At 36.4% G+C, this 19,234-nt stretch overlaps 2 protein-coding genes across 4 annotated transcripts in view; one reads left to right on the forward strand and one right to left on the reverse strand.

Moving 5' to 3' along the window:
• LOC127867071 (neogenin-like) overlaps nucleotides 1–19,234 on the reverse strand; it is a 263,769-nt gene that overhangs the window by 128,586 nt on the left and 115,949 nt on the right. The gene's annotated exons all lie outside the window — the stretch shown is intronic.
• LOC127867076 (uncharacterized) overlaps nucleotides 1–19,234 on the forward strand; it is a 116,501-nt gene that overhangs the window by 78,219 nt on the left and 19,048 nt on the right. The window lies entirely within an intron of this gene.

A 19,234-nucleotide genomic window follows, 5' to 3' on the forward strand; every position in this document is an offset into this window, starting at 1 on the left:
GAACAAATGCTACAGTCGATTTACAGCATAGCATTTGGAATTGAAGTCTATTTTCAACGAAAAAGAATAACTTGAAGAATTTACAAGAAAATACATAGCAGTACTGCTTAACCTCTCATTTTGAGGTAGCTGTGTATAGTAATTATTAAGCTTTTTCCTTTTTGTCTTGTTGATAGTAAGCTTACATTAAACGTTGTTTCCGGTAAGAGGTCTTTAAAAGCCAAGTATGTTTCCGTCACATTGTATTCCAGTATGTTGTATCCACTCTGCTCCGACAGACGACACGTGTATGACGTAACATGACCACGTGGATGACATGTTTTTATTTTTGGTACGACCCACGTAACGTTGAGTAAAAATGGCGACGCCGTCAAAACGCGAAGATTTTGAATAGTTCCTGGAGGTTTTGCTGAAGTGTGCGTTTAACGAGTTTTATTTAATCATTTGACGGAAAACATAACATAAACATATTGGCAGAGCTTATTTATATTTTTTTAAGGTATCGGGAAAAGATATATGATGAAACGTTTATATAAACATAAGCGGGAGGAAGGTATCAGATTCAAAAAATATTTTGTAATAGAATAGTTAAATAAATAGGTCAATAAATATTGGTGTATAACTTTTTATAATTGAGTCGCGTTCTGAGAAAATTAGGCTTAATGCATGTTTGCAAAGTGTCGTTCCAGATTAGCCTGTGCAGTCCGCACAGGCTTATCAAGGACGACACTTTCCCCTTAACTGGATTTTCGTGTAGAAGAGACTTCCTTTAAACGAAAAATACCATAAAAGCGGAAAGTGTCTTCCCAGATTAGCCTGTGCGGGCTGCACAGGCTAATCTGGGACGACATTTTACGCGCATGCATTATGCCCAGTTTTCTCAGAACGCGACTCATAGTTTAATCCATTTTAGCCTCGGTCAAATAAAATGATTCTTAATGCATGAACACGTACGATGTACAATGACGTTGATTTCACTGACGTCACTTCCGCCAGCGTTCGTCGCCAGGCACGTATACACGCCTTCATCATCGTGCGTCACCGGATTAATGGTCAGATAGCTTGTGGCTCCCAGATAGCTAGAGCCGGACCTCCGGTTTGCGCCGACAAACCTCTGGGTGGATATCTGGAAAAGCAAACACTCCAAATACAGTGATTTTAATACTAATAATTTCTAACGTATCAGATATCCATGAAATAATATGAACCAGTTGCCAGATGTCCGTACCGCTATGGTGTTGTTTTCGCTGTCACACTGGTTCACCAGGTCACTCAGGGTGTTGGTTCTCCACAGGATGCTGGGGTATGGATCACCTACTGTGCCACATCGCAGGTCTAGCCTTTCACCCTCTGTGACTGACTTAGGGCTTATTATGTCTGCAAACATGATGTATACAACTTAAAGTTTCTGCGGTATTTACGTAGACGGCAACCATAAGAAAACAGTGTTTAAGATATTGTTCAGTTTCTAACAGAATGGGTAATCACGTGACGATCAAGATACCGACGTCCTTGCAGAGAGCGGTATATTTCGCCGTTTAATACCTTTTATTACTTTCAATAAAAAATTAAAATGCTGCTTACTTTCCAGCTATATCAGCAAGATAGTGATTGTCGTTTTTTGTCGTATTAATATTTGCTATATATTTCGACCTTACTCGCTTCTAAATTTCTTTGCGTGATAAAAAAAAAATACAGCTCCCTAGGTTGGCCAATCTGTTTAACAGAAACTATAACAGGATACAAAACTTTATTTATGTGTACATGTCTTACCTATTTTTGGAGGAGCTAAGGCGGGCTGCTCCTTAATGTCAATAGTGCTCCTCAATGACACGATTGTGAAGTTGCTATTTTTAGAAATCACGTGATGTACATCCGGATCTGTGTCTCCCACAATGCCCTCAACGACATGATCTAGGCTTGTTCCGAAAATGTGTTCAGTCGTTGTCGGCAAGCTTTCGTCTGCAAATAAATTTGTATATTTTGAAATCGTTTCTTCTTAAACATAAAGTGATAAATTACCATGAAAAACTAAAATACGTTTTCTTAAATAATGTATGCATGCCGATGGTGAACCGCTATTCGATATTATTACAATATCGGCTGAAAACTATAGGCACCCGGCATGAGCTGCTATCCCCTATCCCCATCTGCTACCCACCCCCCCCCCTCCGAAAACCATCAATCGTCAATTTATTATACACAATAAGAAAACAAAAAAATAAGGGATGTTGCAGTGGTGGGGGCGCTTACCACAAATACCGAGAACCAGTGCTTCAAACGACGTAAAACCTACTGGAATAATTTGATAACATATAACATTCTTTAATAGCATAAGTATTACACGAGTTTTTACAGCAACAAATGATTACTAGTTAAGGACATTACATGATAACAAATTCAGAGTGTCCGTTTGACAAACGTGTTCAAAACCGAACTTTAAAAAATCGCATACAAGTATGATCTACTTTATGTTCCAATATACTTTTAGTTTTGCACATGCACAGTTGAATTCGTATTTATTGTTAAGAAGATATAAATATAAAACGCTTGAATTTACCACCGACTATATTTTGCATATATCAAAGCTTACCATCGGAGGGTAGAAACAGCAACTTCTCGTCGATTTCAGGTCGACTGCCATCATTTGCATGGAACACCATGATATTAATAAGTTGCCGCTTTGTGATATCAAACTCTGTTACGTGCAGAAACCACGTGTCACGTGGGATCACTTGGAAAGAGATGGGATGAAGAAATGGGGGTCCTGTACAACGAAGACGAGCTTTGATAACATCGCAGTGGCATTTCATATATGGTTTGTTAGATATGTATCGGCACGTTTCCTGGTATATTTTGGACAGAGGCGCTCTTAGTTTTGAAAAAAAAGGCAAATGGTTTATACTTTAATGAACTTACCTGAAGATTTTTATGCGCATTTATACAAACAGGTTTCGTTCGATTTAAAAAAAAATCCATAGATACAAAACTGCATACGACAAACATAAATACATGCCGCACATTATATAGAAGCCCGAATAAAGAGACAATTCACGCAAATTTAAATAACCGTCAAACTGCAGTACACTATTGCAATTCATTTGACATACCAATTAATGAACAAATATCAATTCTACAACCCATGGCTTAACTTTTACCAGAGCAACACAAGTGTTACCTTTAGCACTGGGGTTTTTACACTTAACATTATGTATCGACTTTGGCATACTGTTTTTAAATAACGGCAAATATTTACCAAATGAAGCATAACCAGGATATTACTGATGAAAAATGCATCAATACATTAATCTGGCTAATTTTCAATCAAATGTAAATCGATTACCTAAAATTCTCACCACGGTGACGAATTCGGAGTTGTTGTTTTGGTGTTCCTCGAACGCAGGTGACCACGTGATCAGGTGAGTGTCGTCTGGTAGTGTGAGCATGCGCAGTCGAGTGTCCGCGTGACTCGGCAAGGGAGAGCACTCGGGATCGATGTCTGCTGCAAAAAAGTAGACTGAACTAAAAATATATAAACAACGCGATATTCCAATTGTTGTACGCATGTCATTTTTGTCTTTTTTTTTACATATTTGATCTGTCTTAGTGTATGCAGTCCACACCGGCTAAAAAGGAACGACACTTTTTATAAAATATATTGTTATTATTATAATTATTATTATTATTATTATTATTATTCGTGCATTATATCAAAGTTTATTTAATTATTTTTATTATTGAATATTTAAGTACATTAATATATTATTATCACGGGCAAATACATCAATACATATCCACTTACAAAAGGCAGTACAGAACTGCGTGAATGCGTGTTCAGGACATCCGGTTTCTTGGTTCTTGGATGTGATAACGATGCGATGCAGGGTAGCAGAATTCAGACCGGATATCATGTGATACTGCATTTCCGGTGCATTGTGGAATGCCTCATTTGTCTCATGCTGAACTGGATCTGCAATATTTATACCGCAAGTCATTAAAACAATTAAAAGGCCAGGGAATTTTATCATTTGTAAGATTGAAAAAACGTAGGTGTATGCATATCATGCATTTACTACTAGAATACCGATTTTATAATATAAAGTGTTTCCATGTTAAGCTTGCGTCGAGCAGTAACTGTTACAAGTTAAAACTCTAAAATTGAACGTGATACACCAGCATAAGACGACAATGTCTTTCAATCACTAACATGTTGGTCTTTAAAATAATAAAACGTCATGGAGTATAATAAATGAACAGTTTTGTAACAAAGGGTTTAGGGTTCTGGGTACAGATTGATCGTAAGGGGCTCATTGCCGGCCATAACCAAAGAACATAACGAGCCTCGTTCTGGAAAAACTGGGTGTCATACATGTGCGTACAGTGTCGTCCCACATTAACCTGTTCCCAGACTTATCAGGGACGACACTGTCCGTGTTTATGGTATTTTGTGTTTACAGTAAGTCTCATCTAAGCGATAATCCAGTTTAGGCTGAAAGTATCGTCTCATATTAACCTATAAGGACTACACAGGCAAATCCTGGACGACGATTAAAGCACATGCATTAAGCCCGGTTATCACAGGCTAATGACAAACCTGTATGACCTTCTTCGTACACTCTAAGCATCCATGTGTCCGATGTTCCCGCCTGCCACGCCACCAGCACGCTGTCAGCCGATATGTTGTATACTCGCAGTCGACTCCGCCCACTTTCTACATCCGGGCTCTCCGTGGTCACGTTCAGCCAATCAGAATACTCGCTTAGCTTTTGATTGACAGATGACGCAATTCTTACGAAATAGGTCGTATCGGGTAACAGACCTTAAAGCAATTCAAAAGTTGCTTTTACAAATAAAACATATTAATTATGCATCGATGGCGATATATATTTTGGTTATGCCATAAATGTTACCCAAAAACCAAGTACAATGCATGTTAGAAGAGCAATAACGTAATACACACATATATAGGTGGCTCAAATAAGTAAATCTTTTTTCTCCTTTAACTAAAATTCCTGTTGCCATTTTGACTGTTGGACTGAGGGACAAGAGACCCAGCTACTTGGTATACTTATACGTTTTATAAAATTTGAGCCGCACTGTGGGAAAACAGGGCTTAGTGCATGAGTGCAAAGTGTGGTCCAATATTTACCTGTGCAGCTCGCACATGCTTATCAAAAACGGCACTTGCCGCCTAGACTGGAATTAGGTTAAGAATACAGACACATGGTTTTCTTGGACGACGCTTTACGTACGTGCATTAAGCCCAATTTTCCAAGATCGCGTCTCATTTTGTTCTCAATATTGTTCAAGGCTTCTTTTAGCTAGACACATTCTCGCACCTTTTATTTTCAATGATTTTGTGCTGTTCTTTGTTCGAAAGGAACAGAACGCCGCCGACGACGAGAGATCGTCCGTATACTCCACCAGATATTGGTCGGCATCGGTAACCGGCTTCCACTTGACGACAAACGTCTTAAATTAAAAAGTCAAAGCCATTACAATTCTTATGATGTCAGCCTTCGACTGGGAGGTCACAGGTTCGATCTCAAATTTGGGAGCCTTATTTAGATCTCCCCCGAAGATACTTAGTATTGGTTCGCACTAGGAAATGAGCTCAATGAGCTTTTCAATAACTTGAAGCTGTCAATTCAATCGAGCTTACATAAAAGGTTTATGCAATATAATCTTCGAGAGCAAGGTGGGATGCAAAACATATACATAATGTGCAAGCTTAAACAATCATTTGACAATTGCGGATACTCACGTTGTCCGAGACTGACTTAACGCGGAGATTCTGCGGGGAGTCTAACGTGACGTCATCAAGAGTTGTAAACTTAACGCGCCCTAGCTTTGTGCTCTGACCTAAAACAGAAATAAAAACAGCACTTAAGAAAGTTCCTTAGCCAAAACTTCAATTGTGACACTTATAAGAGTTCATTAGCCATGTACTTCAATTGTGACACTTATGAGAATTCTTTAGCCATATACTGCAAGTGCGACACTTATGAGAGTTCCTTAGCCATATACTGCAATTGTGACACTTATGAGAGTTCCTTAGTCATATACTGAAATTGTGAAACTGATGAGAGTTCCTTATTCATATACTGAAATTGTGAAACTTATGAGAGTTCCATAGCAATATGCTGCAATTGTGGCACTTTTGAGAGTTCCTTAGCCATAAACTGAAATAGTGAAACTTATGAGAGTTCCTTAGCCATATACTGCAATTGTGACACTTATGAGTGTTCCTTTACCATATACTAAAACTGTGACACTTATAATAGTTCCTTAGCCATTTACTGCAAGTTTGACACTAATGATAGTTCCTTAGCCATATACTAGTACAGCAATTGTGACGCTAATGAGAGTTCATAGCCATATACTGCAAGTGTGACACTTTTGAGAGTTCCTTAGTCATATACTTCAATTGTGACACTTATGATAGTTCCTTAGCTATATACTGCAATTGTTACACTTATGATAGTTCCTTAGCCATATACTGATATTGTGAAACTTATGAGAGTTCCTTAGCCATACATTGCAATTGTGACACTTATGAGAGTTTCTTAGCCATACACTGCAATTGTGACACTTATGAGAGTTCCTTAGCCAAACAATGCAATTGTGACACTTATGAGAGTTCCTTAGCCATATACTGAAATTGTGACACGTATGAGAGTTCCTTAGCCATATACTGAAATTGTGACACTTATGAGAGTTCCTTAGCCATACACTGCAACTGTGACACTTATGAGAGTTCCTTAGTAATACACTGCAATTGTGATACTTATGATAGTTCCTTAGCCATACACTGCAATTGTGACACTTATGAGATTTCCTTAGCCATACACTGCAATTGTAACACTTCAGAGAGTTCCTTAGCCATATACTGTAATTGTGACTCTTATGAGAGCTCCTTAGCCATATACTGCAATTGTGACACTTATGAGAGTTCCTTAGCCATATACTGCAATTGTGACACTTATGATAGTTCCTTAGCCATACACTGCAATTGTGACACTTATGAGATTTCCTTAGCCATACACTGCAATTGTGACACTTCAGAGAGTTCCTTAGCCATATACTGAAATTGTGACACTTATGAGAGTTCCTTAGCCATTTACTGAAATTGTGACTCTTATGAGAGTTTCTTAGCCATATACTGCAATTGTGACACTTATGAGAGTTCCTTAGCCATATACTGCAATTGTGACACTTATGAGAGTTCCTTAGCCATATACTGCAAGTGTGACACTTATGAGAGTTCCTTAGCCATATACTGCAATTGTGACACTTATAAGAGTTCATTAGCCATATACTTCAATTGTGACACTTATGAGAGTCCCTTAGCCATATACTGAAATTGTGAAACTTATGAGAGTTCTTTAGCCATATACTGCAATTGTGACACTGATAAGAGTTCATTAGCCATATACTTCAATTGTGACACTTTTGAGAGTCCCTTAGCCATAAACTGAAATTGTGAAACTTATGAGAGTTCCTTAGCCATATACTGCAATTGTGACACTTATAAGAGTTCCTTAGTCATATACTGAAATTGTGAAACTGATGAGAGTTCCTTAGTCATATACTAAAATTGTGACACTTATGAGTGTTACATAGCAATATGCTGCAATTGTTGCACTTTTGAGAGTTCCTTAGCCATATAATGCAATTGTGACACGTATAAGTGTTTCTTAGCCATATACTGAAATTGTGACACTTATGAGAGTACCTTAGCAATACACTGCATTTGTGACACTTATGGAAGTTCCTTAGCCATATACTGCAATTGTGACACTAATGATAGTTCCTTAGCCATATGCTGCAATTGTGACACTTATGAGAGTTCCTTATCCATATACTGCAAGTGTGACACTTTTAAGAGTTTCTTAGCCATATACTGCAATTGTGAAACTTATGAGAGTTCCTTTGTCATATTCTGAAATTGTGACACTTATGATAGTTCCTTAGCCATATATAGAAATTGTTACACTTATGATAGTTCCTTAGCCATATACTTCAATTGTGACACTTATGATAGTTCCTTAGTTATATACTGCAATTGTGACACTTATGAGAGTTCCATAGCCATATACTGCAATTGTGACAATTATGAGAGTTCCTTAGCCATAAACTGCAATTGTCACACTTATGAGAGTTCCTTCGCCATATACTGCAAGTGTTACATTTATGAGAGTTCCATAGCCATATACTGCACTTGTGACACTTATGAGAGTTCCTTAGCCATATACTGCATGTGTTACACTTATGAGAGTTCCATAGCCATATCCTGCAATTATGACCCTTATGGGAGTTCCTAAGCCATATACTGAACTTGTGACACTAATGAGAGTTCCTTAGCCATATACTTCAATTGTGACACTTAAGATAGTTCCTTAGTCATATACTGAAATTGTGACACTTATGATAGTTCCATAGCCATATACTGCAATTGTGACACTTATGAGAGTTCCTTAGCCATATACTGAAATTGTGACACTTATGAGAGTTCCATAGCCATATACTGCAATTGTGACACTTATGAGAGTTCCTTAGCCATATACTGCAATTGTGAAACTTATGAGAGTTCCTTAGTCATATACTGCAATTGTGACACTTATGATAGTTCTTTAGCCATATACTGCAATTGTGACACTTATGATGGTTCCTTAGCCATAAAATGCAATTGTGACACTTATGAGAGTTCCTTAGCCATATACTGCAATTGTAACACTTATGAGAGTGCCTTAGCCATATACTAAAATAGTGAAACTTATGAGACTTCCTTAGCCATATACTGCAATTGTGACACTTATGAGTGTTCATTAGCCATATACTGCAATTGTGACACTTATGAGAGTTCCATAGCCATATACTGCAATTGTGACACTTATGAGAGTTCCTTAGCCATATACTGCAATTGTGACACTTATGAGAGTTCCTTAGCCATATACTGCAATTGTGACACTTATGAGAGTTCCTTAGCCATATACTGCAATTGTGACACTTACGAGAGTTTCTTAGTCATATACTGAAATTGTGAAACTTATGAGAGTTCCTTAGCCATATACTGCAATTGTGACACTAATGAGAGTTCCTTAGCCATATACTGCAATTTGGACACTTATGAGAGTTCCTTAGAGATATACTGCAATTGAGACACTTATGAGAGTTCCTTAGCCATATACTTCAATTGTGACACTTATTAAAGGTCCTTAGCCATATACTGCAGTTGTGACATATATAAGAGTTCCTTAGCCATATACTGCAATTGTGACACTAATGAGAGTTCCATAGCCATATGCTGCTATTGTGAAACTTATGAGAGTTCCTTAGCCATATATAGAAATTGTGACACTTATTAGGTTGCCTAAGCCATATACTGCAATCGTGACACTTATTAGGGTGCCTAAGCCATATAGATCTACTGCAATTGTGACACTTATTAGGGTGCCTAAGCCATATAGATATACTGCAATTGTGAAACGCATTCGTGTGCCTAAGCCATATACTGAAATCAAGAATATATAAGCCGCATTCTTGGAAAACTGGGGTTAAGGCCCTGCGTAATAAGGGACCTCACTTCCGCTTTAACTTGAAATTCGATAAAATAGTATTAATCAGATTTTTAAACAAAAACGATTCAAGGCGAAAAGTTTCGTGTCTGATTATCCTGTGCAGACTGTACATAAAGACTCGTCTGAGACGACACGTTACGCACATGAATAAAGCATACTTAGAACGAGGTTCAATAAAATACTAGATAACGGTTCAGTGAATAAAGGAAGGTAGAATTACACTAAAGAGGGAGACTTTTAGAATTTAGAATTTTAGGAGTATTTTCTTTTAAGGGTGAGTGAATATCACTTCTATGCCACCGTCGATACATCACACAGTGTATCTCTTTCAGTATACGGAATATACATTACCTTTATTATCGATTACGTAGACATTTACTGTGTACTCCGTGTCTGGCGTCAAATCGGAGGAGAGGACGTCATCGTAAAGCGTCTGCCAGTCTTTTTTGAAACCGGTACTTTTTACAATGATCTGAAAAGCTTGAATAAAGCAGCGAAAAACAGGAGCGTCATCCCTGTTATTTATTAAAACAGAATTTACAAATCTTAAACGAGATAACTTGCTTTTGCATTTACCTATTTTGTAGAAGACAAGATTGCCAGAATTATCGTTATTTTATCAGACTAACTAGATAACAATAGCTAGCTAGCAGTGCCGGTTTAAGCACCTTGGCGGTCAATAGGCTGTTAAACTTTCGTTGCCCACGACCGAGGCGCCTTGTCGGCCAACTTGAACACGGTTTTGCAAATAATAAATGACTGTCACTTGGTAAGACAAAGTTACGACTTTAATCGGAACATAACACTACTATAATAATGGGCTTTGTCAAATCATTAGATAAGGCTAAGTAAGTAAAACAAATCTTTCATCGCGGTCTCATGGGGCATCTTAAAGTTGTTCGGACCATAGACAGTTGCCTAATAGGAAATCCGTTACCTAACCCTACTGATTGCAAGTCGGGGAAACAAACAGCGAATTAAATTAATCTAATAGTTTTTTAACGATCTACGATTTAAACTCGATTTTACTCGCAGCTGGATGGTATAATAAAACTAAAAGTATGGCCAATCCGATATTTCCAGCTTAGGATAAACATGTGAAGACGACTTAATAACAAAGCTTATAAGAATGTTTGTCTCTGCATGTCTTTTTACAAAAAATGAAGCTCTAAACGTGCACTTCTTATATTGCAAATTATACAAGAAAGTATATATATACTTTCAAGACTAATGCATGCTTGAAACTTCAATATTCATTTAAGTAATTTCGGTATGACAGGATAAACTTAATACTGCCACGTATACCCATACGTACGTACTTGACGTTTTGATGACCAAGCCACCAGTGTCGGCTTTTCAAACTCACTAATTTTCACAAGTACATTTACAAACATGAAAAGTATTTGTAATCGGATTTCTACTTTTCCACATAAAAATAATTGTATTTTACATCATCTTTTGCAGTGTTATAAATGGATCGCTAGTAAATATATTACCTCGGAAATTGTCGACATTAAGCTTTCTTTCTGAGATATTGAACACAATTCTTGCGGAATGCTGGGTAATGTCAGTGACCCGGATATCTTCCTTTTGCGCGGAATGACGGGTAATGTTAGTGAGCCGTATGTCTTCCTGTCGCGCGGAATGCTGGGTTATGTTAGTGACCCGGATGTCATCCTGCTCATCAGAATCTGATAATAAAACAACAATTGGATAAACAATTTTAGTTTCGTTCTGTGTAATCTGGACTTGTATGCATGATCGCGCGGGCTAATTAGGGACGACATTTTCCGTTTTAATGGATTTTTTGTTTAAATAAGTCTCTTTTTCAAGAAAATCTGGTTTAGGCGGAAACTGTCGTCCCAAATTTTCTTGTGCGGACTAGACATGCTAACCTGGTTCGACACTGAATAAAGCCCGGTTTTTAAAGAGTGAGGAACATTTAAGTTCGAAATCAATGCACAGTACAGTCGAATATCATCATTATCAAAAGCGAATGATGTCATAATAAGCGAGTCACGTAAACAATTTGAATAGGCTATGAATTATACATATATTATCAATGTGCACACCTTGCTTGACCGCTCGCTTCTTCTCCGGTGTTTTCACGAGCGCTGTGTCGGACCACGCCCCTATATGACTACCGACAATAGCCCGCACGTTGACGATGTACAGAGTATTCGGGTCTAGTTGCCGCAGAGTGAGCACCTGCTCCGAAGTTGTCGCCCTTTGGGAATGTTTGGAACCTTTTGTCTTATACCTGAGAAATAAATGTAACTTAAAAAAATAGTTTCATTTAAATTAAGCTTACAAACTAACGACTCACGTTCGGTGTTTAATGTTTCAATTTAGATCCATCATGTTTCGACACTTAAAGTCCACATCCTTCGATAAGCCAGGTATGTAAAGAATCAGGTTTTAATTTACATGTAATGAGCAGCGCTTTGGGATATCAGGGCTTAATGCATCTAAATAAAATGACGTCCAAAATAATTCTGTGAAGTCCGCACAGGCTAATCACGGACGATACCATCTGTTTTTATCTTATATTTGTTTTTAAAGAAGCCTGTCATTGGCGAAAAGCCATTCTAAGCAAAAAGTGTCGTCCCTGATTAGCCTGTCCGTACTGAACAGGCTAATTTGGGACGACACTTAAAGTACATGCAGTGTGTAAATGTTAAACTTAAATAAATATTTGCAAATATATTTTCATTCAAAAATTAAAAAGTTTAATATAATAAATGTGAATAGTATCATTCATATGTGTAACGTTAAGAGAGAAACAGATTTTTACTTATCATCAATAAAATGTACAACTTTGATATAGAAATGAATAGATATTTATTATCATCCGAATGAAAAAACAAAACAACGTTGATATAGAAATAGATGAACATTTATTAATATTCAAATAAAAGTAACGTTGATATAGAAACATGTGAATATTTAGTTTCATCCAAATGAAAAAAAAACGTTGATTTAGAAATATGTGAACATTTACTATAATCCAAATGAAAATAAAACAACGTTGATAGAAATCGATGAATATTTATGATTATTCAAATGATTAAACGTTGACATAGGAGCAATATGTATCATGATTTAATTGTAAAACTGATGTATACAAATAGTTCAATATTTTTATATAAGTCAAGTGGAAACATTTACATTGCAATACATTACTATTGATTAAGTGATTTCAATGTTAATATGATGGTATCATTGTAGACCTTTAAGTGAGCCGCGTTCTGGGAAAACGGGATTTCATGTGCGTTAAGTGGCGTCCCTATTTAGCCAGTGTAGTCCGCACAGGCTAATTAGGGACGACTCTTTCCGCTTTTATGGAATTTTTCGTTTAAAATAAGTTAATTCTTAGCGAAAATCTAGTTTAGGCAGAAATAATCGTCTCTAATTAGCCTGTGCGGACTGGTCCGGCTAATATTGAACGACAAACTAAGCACATGCGTAAATACCCGTTTATCCTTAGCGAGGCTCAAATCAATGTATGTTTTGTGTGGTTGTTGTGTGTTTCACCGTTTTGACTAATATTCCAGCAATTTAACGGCGATCAGTTAACTAACTTAATTTTTTTCGAAATTAGCTGGAGTAGTTATTGCACATGCATCTGCAATAAACTGTCACCTGCACTACTTCAATCAGAGGTAGGGGGAACGGCCGTACACAGTTACGTGTCGTCCGAGATTAGCCTGTGCAGTCCGCCTAGACTGGATTTCCGTGTATAAGAGACTTTGTTTTAAAAACAAAAGTTCATAAAAGTATCGTCCCTGATTAGCTTGTGCTGGCAGAAATTAATCTTGGTCAACACGTCACGCACATGCATTAAGCCCAGTTTTCCCAGAGCGAAAAATAAATTAATTCAACCTACTTGATCACATACTGGACTGCCTCCTCTTGCGTCACTTCGGGTTTTGTGTGCCACATGACACGTATTTTCCTCGAGGACAAGGCCCGCGCCCAATTAATTTCTACATCCGGGGCGGATGACGTCACTATGTCTTGAATGGCGGTAAAATTATTCTTTTAATTTTGCAATCAAATATTTGCAACAAAATACGTGTATGTGTTTTATCGCAATGGTGTGAAGTGAAGAAATAAAAGTATGGGCAAAGGACGGTATTTTATAAGCAGCACGTACTATTTGGTTTGTAAAAAATGAAGTGCATGTAATGATATACTTATTTGAAAAAATTATATCATTGTATTAGTTTGCATTATCCACGCATCTTATTGTGTGGGACAAAATAAAACAACTTGTAATTCTGGTGTGGTACTCGCGAGCAAACACATGTTCTCGTGTTTTCACTGTCATTCGCCAGATATACTTCGATTACCAAAATTCTCGTAAATAAATTCATCCAGTCTAAAATAAGTTCCTTTAAGATAACCTTAGCAAACATTGCCAAATTGTACGTCTAAAATAATTATATGACATGCTCTAAAACGGTATTATGAACGAGTGAAGCATATTCAGCCAAACATAGTAGTGTCAATATTAAAATATTTGTGTATGTGTTTTAATCGCAAACGAACTAAGTAAATCATAAATAAACCGAGATCATTCCGAATTTTTGAAATTTTGACTCTTTCGCCTCTGAAGAGATTTCTGTGACCGAAAAGAGTCCCAGGGGCCCAAAAAGGGGGGGGGGGCGATAAACTAAGCTTTGAATTTGAACAGTTTGCCGATATACGATACTGATAACAACTGTGTATGTTTAATCAAAGTAAAAAAATAATGAACGTATTCCATAAATACGATATAAACTATTGCGCTCCATTGTTTCCATTAAAAAATGTCGGAAGTTAAATATGCCATCGGTTAAAGGTCTAAGCTTAACAGGGAAGAATTTTTCCACCTAGATACGCTTTTTGCTAAGAAGTGACTTTCTTTAAACGCACACTTACATAGAAGCGGAAAGTGTCGTCTCTTATGCCGACTGCGTAGGCTTTTATGGGACGACATTTTAAGCACACGAATCAAAGCAGATCAAAGGGGCCTTTTCACGTTTTGGTAAATTGACAAAATTGAAAAAAATGTTTCAAATTCGCAAATTTCCATTGTATTTATAATATTTTTGACGAAACATTAATACTGAACATTTCCCATGCTCTAAAATATCCATTACGTGCATCTTTTGACGATTTAAAACCTGAAAATTATGAAGCGTTGCAACGCGAAACGATTGAATAATTTGGAGAGTTCTGTTGTTGTTGTTATATTTTGTGATACTACGAGGATTACATAAAGTATAAAATACACCACTCATTCGATGAGCACTGGTGGCCGAGTGGCCTACGCGATATACTTTTACTACAGGTGTCAGTGGTTCGAGCCCAGTTGAGTTTTTTTTATATCTTTTTTTAAATTTTATTCTTGTTTTTTTAGATGTTTACATTTATCAGTATTAAGCATTTAATGAAAAACTTCAAAACAGGCCAGAATCTGTGAAAACGTCCCTTTATTATCAGTTTTCTCATAACGCGGAGCATTTGATCTCAGCTGACGTTACACTGGTGTACAGCACGTTATTCCGCATATGTGTATTGATCACAGCTGAAAAGGGTCACCGCACAATGGCTACAACTTGGTATCAACATAAAGGGATCTAAATCGAGATTTTGGGGCTGGGGCCTGGGTGAAATATAGAATGTTACAACTGGGCATTTAAAGCGCTGAATTTGTGGTGTGTATGTTCCACAGCTTTGTGCAAATAATCGTATGACATTAAGGCAATATAGATGTAATTGACACGTTTTTGTCATGTATAAATGCGTTTTAAGTGTAACAGAATCATTCTTACGACGAAACATTTCTTTTAAAGTAACTGCATTTCATGTGGGTTTTTTTATTAACCGGGTTTTTAAACAATGTTCACAACTTTCTGCAAATTATACTCAATAGGACGCTTCAGTGCGATATTTATTAATTCGATCACATGTAGGTTAATTCGATCAAGTGTGGGTTAGTTTAATCACATGTGGGTAAATTCGATCACATTTGGGTTAGTTCGATCACATATGGGTTAGTTCGATCACATGCGGGTTAGTTCAGTTCGATCACATGTGGGTTAGTTCGATCGCATGTGGGTTAGTTCGATCACATGTGGGTTAATGCACTACCATGTGGGTTAATTCGATCCAATATATGAATCCCGGAAAAAAACAACTTTTTGGAAATACCCACTAATCTGCTGGTACAAATAAACATGAGCCATTTATAATCCTTTCAAAAGCACACACCGTATCAACCGTTATAATTTAAAGTAAGCTATCATTGGTTGATTTAATGGACCAGCGTTGTTTGTACCGGGGTGATTAGTGGGTTTTTCTAAACTCGTGCTTTTCCGGGATAGATCAATTGGGTTCATTCGATCCCACATAATTGACTCGATCACATACGGTTTATTCGAATACATTTGGGTTAATGCGATCACATTTGGGTCAATATGATCACATTTGGATTAACTACATCACATTTGGATAGATCTCATAACATTTGATTAAATCGATCAGTTCATGTACTGCTGAAATAATACTCGCATTGCTTCTTCTCCAGTTATTATTACTCGTAAAGCACTTCATCACTCGCGTGTACCTGTACCTGATACATAGAGCACTTAACCAGATTAAAGCAATTAGAAAATAACGTTTAACTTACCGTATAAATGGTGAAATATAAATATCCAAACACAAATATATCTGGAATCTCTCATACACGAGTTGATTAAGTATGTTTATTCCTAAGAATAACCCATTGAATCAACGATATGCCTGGTATATATAGCACTTAACCAGATCTATCTAAAGAAATCGAACAATAGTATTTAACTTACCGTATAAATGATGAAATATAAATATCCAAACACAAATAAATCTGAAATCTCTCATACTCGAGTTGATTAAGTATGTTTATTCCCAAGAATAACCCATTGAATCAACGATATGCCGTAAAAACAATCATCCAAAGCGCTTTCTGATACAAATAAGCCCGATTGAATTTCGAACCATACCGAAATATTGCAACATCATATACGAAAACCGCCGAATATCTCAAAAAATAAGACAGCGCTCGCTTTTTATAACGGACGCAGGTACATGATTGGTTTTATCTGTGTGGGTGCGGAAACGAATCCAACAGAGAGCACTTTGGCAAAAGCATTTGGTATTGCCGAGTTTAATTGGCAATTATCTTCGCGAAGATTACTTTCATATGTATCGAAAACAAATTGTCGGGATGAATAAATCAGCAGCCAGACGGCTGTGTGTTTATGAACGTGCTCGAGACGGTTTCTGGGTTAATATTATGAAGTTTAATATATTGGGTGAGGCGTCTTTATCAGACTGTGCATATCTTGTGCGATTATGGGTGATGACATCCTTTCCATTGCAATTATCCTCATACCTTTAAATATGTTACACCTGCCTCTTGTATTGTATATACTCAAATGCTACTACTAAAATGCGGTTCTGAACTATATTCCTAAAGCATATACACAAGTATTAGCTAGATATTTTTTACTGCGGTGTTTTGTATAGCTATATATGAAAAATTCGCTATGTCGGTCGTCTCGTTCTAGTGGACTTTCTTTTTAGAATTTTTATTTTTTGTACATGAATGTTTTTTATTTTTAGTTGACATACTTTTAACATGTCAGCTAGCATAGTTGTTAGATGGAATAAAAATCAGAGGATTACGAGGTCCATTTCTCGTCCTGTCATATATTTTTTTGTGATTTTGGGGGATGAATTTATTTCTTTGACCAAAACAACATATCTTGAAGACAACTGCGGCAGTAGTAGGTTACTTGCATATATACTGCCTGTGCAATTAGGACTGGTTAACCAGCTAAGCCAGGAACAGTGTGAGGTGGTTAACTTTGAATCCACTTTAAAAATTACTGTCATAACAAATTAAGTAATTTCTACATTATACCAAATGTTTACAATCCTAACTTATCCACTAACAAAAAAAGTTAACATAATTTATAAGCTTTTATTTTTTTCATACGTTTGTCTAAAAGAAAAAAAGCGTTCTTACAAAAGACTATTGTGAAGGTAGACTTTAAACGATTGATATTTATTATTTTAAATTTTTCTGCACAATTTAAGCGGTTTATGAGATTATGCACCAGCGATACTAATTAGAGATGCTTAGCTTAATCGTTATTTGTTTCAACAAAGTATGCATTTAGGCCAGCATTGAGCAGAAAAACAATACAATTACAAAACCGTGTAAGCAAGCTGTTTTGAAAGCATGTACGTTATCGCGTAGCAAACGATTACTTGATGTTAAAGCTTTGTTATTACATTCTTTTTTATAACCACAATTTTTATAGGTAAACAAAGTATTTATTTTCAATCATGGTTTGACTCAGGCATTACTTGCATTGGTGACATTCTTAACCGAGACGAAACCGTTGTGACATTCAGCGCACTTGACTACACATATTATATCAACGTCTTCCTTTACTGGTTGTTATCAACGCTGTTAAAAATGCAGCACATTGCTTTTTCAATATAAAAAAGTGAAACTCCAGCTGCTGGAGCAGTATTGAATTCTCATTATTAACAATTAAATGGTCCTTTATTTAAGGCAAGTGACCGATTGTCCAAACAGTACAAAACAGCACAATACAGCACAATACAATCCAACATTTACACAAAATATGAATTCATAAAGCTGGGGTCACCGCCTTGGAACGGTCAATGCAAAGCATTGGGGGTTTAAACCGGTTATAGAGCGCTCAACCTCACACTTGGCCAAGCAATATTCATAATACATTTAAGTGTAAATAAAATTTAACGTCATAGCATTGTAACTCAAATTAAACAAAAATAAAAGGGAATTAAAACGCATTCAATTTAATTACAATTTAATTACTAGATGGTATTGAAGATACCAGAGCAACAGAGTTACAACTTTTTGACGAACGATCAAATGAAAGTACAAACAAGTGTCAACTACATTCCTTCTTTATAGAAAACGATTTAAGAATGTAGCGTCATTAAGTTAATATTTCAGATAATCATTGCGGAAATACATGAAGAAGCAGCAATAATGGGTCTTAACATTCCATATTACATTGCTTGGTAGTTTATGTGACTGCTAAAAAAAATAAAATAATAATATTTAAATCAAACAAGAAACGCCTATCAGAGAGAAAATATAAATAAAAGTGAACGTTATAAACCCAGTGACCTACGCATGTAGATTACAACTGGAAAGTTGATTGTGTGACGTAAAAAAAAATCAATGCACCATGGAACAGAGAAAGAGTTATGACGTAATTGACAAGCGAAGGCACAATGACGTGAACAAAATCCAGGGACAATACTGTAAAGTAATAATAAAACTATTAATGGGGGGGGGCTACTGCAAAATTGAACTACAATTGAAAAACAAGTTTAGTTGATTAAATATTAAGAATGAAATGTATAAAAATGGTAATTCCATTAAAGCGACATTATTGGAATCAAACAGTATATAGGTGTTTTGAATACTGACGACAGAAATGATTTGATGTACGATGTGAGTCCAAATGTAGTTTTCATGCAGATTTGTGCATACGACACAAAGACAAACTTTTGTTCAATAGTGAAAAATGCCTATAATATCACTAATGATTCCAAATTTT

The sequence above is a fragment of the Dreissena polymorpha genome, chromosome 2, assembly GCF_020536995.1.
Source record: "Dreissena polymorpha isolate Duluth1 chromosome 2, UMN_Dpol_1.0, whole genome shotgun sequence".
Taxonomy (NCBI): Eukaryota; Metazoa; Mollusca; class Bivalvia; order Myida; family Dreissenidae; genus Dreissena; species Dreissena polymorpha.